A 5,110-nucleotide genomic window follows, 5' to 3' on the forward strand; every position below is an offset into this window, starting at 1 on the left:
TTCTCAGTTTTAAGTTCATTTCTTGGAGTAACAATTGATGCTTGTTATTTTATTTTATTTTACTTTTGTGTGTAACAATCGGTGGCGGAGCCAGAATTTCGATTTAGAGTGGCCAAGTTTAAAAATTAAAGTTATACAAAAATTGAATAAAAATATTAAAGAATGTAATTAATGAAATTATTCAATAAATTTTAATTATTGTTTAAAAAATATAAATGTAGCTTCTTCCAAGTTTGTCCCTACTATTAAAAAAGCATGTGACTTTCACATGTTTAAAGGACACATGTCATTATAAAAAAAATTAGGTTGGAAAAAATTCTTCCATCCCAATTTGAAAGAAAACTCTGTCCTTAAAAAAATTAGATGTGTGGTTCATTTGCCTTTATCATGAAAGCTTTGGAGTAATCTTTCTTATAAGTGCCTCATCTCTATGGGAGGATTTGATGCTAATAGATCCCACAAATAATGGATTGGAAAGGGGTTGGGTTTTATTTTTGGGGTTGTGCGGAAGAGAAGGCTAGTATTCAAACTCTCGGGTTTGCAAAACCCATATAGTGGATTAGCACTCCAACAATTTGGGCTTAGTTTCAGTTAAAACAAGATCCATTGAGATTGTGACACATGTCCGTTATGTCATGTTATGGGACACATCTCAATACCAACAGGTCCAAATCCAACCGAACTTGATCCAAGTCAAATTCTCCAATAAGAAACTTTGATGCTCAAGCGTCAAGCAAATCGTCTTATTCACATTGGATCAGTTAGAATTGAAATACGTGTCTTTGTTCATGTTGTGAGACACATGTCCCAAAACCAATGGGCCAAATTCCAATTAAAATTGGACCCAAGCCAAACCAGAAATGAAATGGCGAGTATCCATTTAGTGCATTTAGGAAGGTAATATTGTCCATTTATTTTTTGGACAAAATGTTCTAAACAAATATACCGTCTTTTTATTTTTATTTTTTGAAATCAACTAATATACCCTCTTAATTACACTAAATTGATACTCTTTAAGAAAGTTGAAATGGAGAGGATCCGTTTCCAGCCAAACCTTCCATTGAGAAACTTCAATGCTCAAACGTCAGGCAGATCGTCTTATTATTTCTGTTTTTAAGTGTTTCTATTACAATGCATCTTTTTTATTCTTTTTCTATCACAGCTCACCTTTCAGTGAATTTGATGCAGCGTGACTTATTGGGCTGTAGCGAAAAACATCAATAAGTAGCGGATAAATAGTTCTAGATCTTAATTCTATCAATGATCTAAGAAATCTTCTTGACAAAAGCTAGACACTCTCTAGGTTTTGAAGGAAAAGAAAGAAGAACGCTCAACTCTGAGGTTTCTTATTCAACAAAATCAATAATCAACATAAACTCCTTTTCTCTGGAGGCTATAAGCATATATTTATAGCTCAAAACTTAAAACCTGATAAAATATGACATAAATACCCCCAAAACCCTAAACCTAACAAAATAACAAAATAAAAACTCCCAAAACCTTAACCCTAATAAAACAACAACATAAAGCCGGCTAAAAAATAAAACAAATGGACGGTGCCCGTCTAGATGGGACAATAGCCTTCCGGACGGCCACGACACTTAAACGACAAAAACATGAAATAACATATGAGATCGAAATACACTCCAATCTACATCAGAATCCCTTAGAAGTCTCTAGTCTCTTGAGAAAATATAACAAATAATTCTTTTCTTTTCTACTTTCACCCTTTTTCACCTTTCAATATTAATGAGGCTTGATAGAAAAACGTTGTGTAAATGCTGCCAAACCTTACGGGATATATATATTATGATCAAATCTCCATTTGCTGTTCTAAGAATATAAAGCCATAACTTTCACATTTTCCATTTCCAACTTCTCTGTAATTTCAATAAGGTAGCACCGAACGAGTAATGCTATTTTTCATACCCATTTATTGCCAGTTGATATTGCGTGCATGTTTTAAGTAGTTGATATGAGAAGCCCTTTAATACACGCCACAATAACCGGTATAAAATGTGAAAAGTGCAGCATTACTCTGCTGTAAACATGAGCCAAAAAAGTATTGGGAAAACAAATACCCAAGCTATTAATTTACACCTTAAATTTGCCATCTCCAAGCCCTAATGCTATTGTTAATTATCTATTTCACAACTGTTACTAAATTTCAGCACAAGCTATACTATACATGACAATACCATGTACAGGAAATGCAGATATTATAATACCAATTTTCCAATTTAATAAATTAAGGAAATAATGAATTCTTTACATCTTTTGCTTTTACAAAATGAAAAACTTACAGATTGTTAGAGCACCTCCTCGTACCATGCCCCGTGAAGATTGCTCGACACAACTGCCACCACAATCAGCACTTTAGCTGCTTCCAAGCATTTGGCAAGTAGCAAGAATTAATTGAGGTCCATAGCATCCAGTACTTATGACATTAAGAGAAAAATTCCAGCATACTCGATCTTATTAAGAAGTAAAGAAGCATAAAAATACACTTGAAACTGGTACCTGTATCTGCTGTAGAACAAAGTGCAGACCCCTAATCATTAGAAGGGCAAATGAGGCATTTCATTTTTCTCCAGATTGAGAAATCTCTTCTACTTCTTTCAGAAACTTATGGTGAGTTGTCTTCATCTCATCATCATTAGCTGGGGCAGAAAGTTTATGCAAAGTGAGTAGTGCAAACTCTGGGATAAATTTGCTGTTCTCTTGGGGCTGGGATTTCAATACTCTTCCAATCATTAGGTTGATAATATTAAGGGAAAACTTTACTTTACACCCTTGAATTACCACTCGATTTGATAAGCCTTTCAAACTTCACTTTACACTCTTGAACCTTTGAACTTTCAATTGTAGTTAACTTCTAACGGTAATACCTAAAAAGACCAAAATATCTCTGATTTTTTTTTTTTTTAAAAAAAAAAAAAACTCTTGGAATTAAGGGTAAATTTAGAATTTTATAAAAAAGTCAGGGGTATAAATGTCATTGTCTCACTTTTAATGTTTAAAATATGACGGATCAAGGGGGTTCAAATTGACTACAATTGAAAGTTCAGGGGTTCAAATTGAGAGGTTTTAAAGTTTTGAAAATTGCCAAATCGCATGATAATTCAGGGGTCTAAGTGAAGTTATCCCTAATATTAACGTTATTGTGTTTTTTATTGACAAACCATCTCAAATTTTCAGTTTGATTTTATTAGTAGCCAGAGCTTTAAATCTTAGTATGTATTTCCAGGAGAGGTTCTTACCCTGTTTCTTATGTACAGATGATACTAAGTGCTGTCTACATTGTCAGCCGGGTTGACATTATTCCAAAAGGTATGTTGTTGCTGCTTGTACATCTTATTTGTTGAATTCTTGTGGTGGACATGTTTTGGTAACTGAATTAAGGTGATATAATCTATCAACTGTACAACAGGGAATATTGGGAATAGTTGGGCTCTTGGATGATCTCCTGATACTGCTTATCTTCTTCCTGCACGTTGCTGCCATTTATCGGTCGATACTCTATGCCTGTCACAGAGGTTCATGAGCTGTCCTGCTAACATGACAGAGAAGAGCGAGCAACGGTAGAGGTAAAGGAATTCTCCACAGAGAGCAGGATTGTTGGTTTTTCTTTTTTCTCTTTTCCTATTTTAGTGGCCTTCACTAAACCTAGACAGGTTTCCTTTCTTTTTCGCCGTTTCTAGCTTCTCTCTGGTTGTTACCGTTGCAATGCAATGGCAAAGCTTGCTTCATCCCACACTTCTTGTAATCACACGTCGATGTTTCTTTGTGCATGGGCAAAAAATCATTCTTTTATGTGAGTTTGTAATAATGTTGTGTTCATTTTGCTTTATATTATGCAGCAAAGGGAAAAGACGTTACTATAGTACCGCCGAGCACTTCAACAGTATGCTAACATTTTTACAATAAAATTAAGGCTAACAATTTTTGACTCGGTTAGCATTACTTTAAATTTAATTAAGCACAAAACATATCCAAATAAACGTTACTCTCAAATAGGATCACTAATAACGTGCCATGAACAATCCAGTTTCTATATGCTGACTGAGCGCCATGGTATGATCAAGATATATATAATTAATTAGGAGTAAAACTATTTAGTATCCTGTTATACAACTGTCATGCAATTGACACGACATGGCAGTAAAACTTACCGCGTCATTTTAAATGGTTGATTTTTACTACAACAATTGGATAGCAATTCATTAAATAACATTAATCATCAGCTAAAATTCTTTATATTTCTTAAGTTAAATCATTGTAATGTAAGTCAAATCTTAAGGGGAATGAATCATGACTCAGTTGGAGATTTATTAGATTTATTGTACAATTTGTTGAGGAAATAAAATTCAAAGGAATTTCATAAATACTAATGTAGGAGTTCATTCTTATGGCTAGTTCTGGAACAACGCTTTATATTGAGGGAGTTATCTTTTGAAAGAGAAGATGGTCCCTGGAAGGATTGTCGAGCATATTATTGAGGTCCTTTTAGAGATTATTCACTTGGTGTTGCTTATTTCTTGCTGCAATCAGAATCCCACGTTGACATAGAAACTTCGGTTTTAAATTGGAAAAAAAAAAAAAAGGATATTCAAAGGTGTGAATTGTCATTGACGTATATGAACACTATTTTGAAGTAACATTGACAATCAAGAGAACCCTCTTCTTAAACATGCTAAGTGAAAAACATCATTTCCATTAATACCATGCATCAACAAACTGCATATGCATAAGCACAATATAAAATACATCTTGACAAGTTCTTAAAATAATTAAAGCTATAACCAAACCTCGTAGGAGAGAGAAAGAGTTCACTTATAACTAATAAACTTTGGAATCTCCATACCTTGGGTGAGTTTAAGGCTATGTTGCTGCCTTTTTCCAATCACCACTTTGAAGTGACTTTGTTAGTTATTTCTCTGACACACAAACTAGAGAAGTGGACATTAAATTTGTATTGAGTGCATTCTACAGCCAAGCCATCAAAAGTCTTACCACAAGAATCACATGGAGGTGAAGACTTAGTCTTTGAGATAAAAGTGAGAGGGTATTGATGATCATCTTTGATTGTGAAAGTACTTATGAACTTAAT

The sequence above is a fragment of the Corylus avellana genome, chromosome ca8 (assembly GCF_901000735.1).
Source record: "Corylus avellana chromosome ca8, CavTom2PMs-1.0".
Taxonomy (NCBI): domain Eukaryota; kingdom Viridiplantae; phylum Streptophyta; class Magnoliopsida; order Fagales; family Betulaceae; genus Corylus; species Corylus avellana.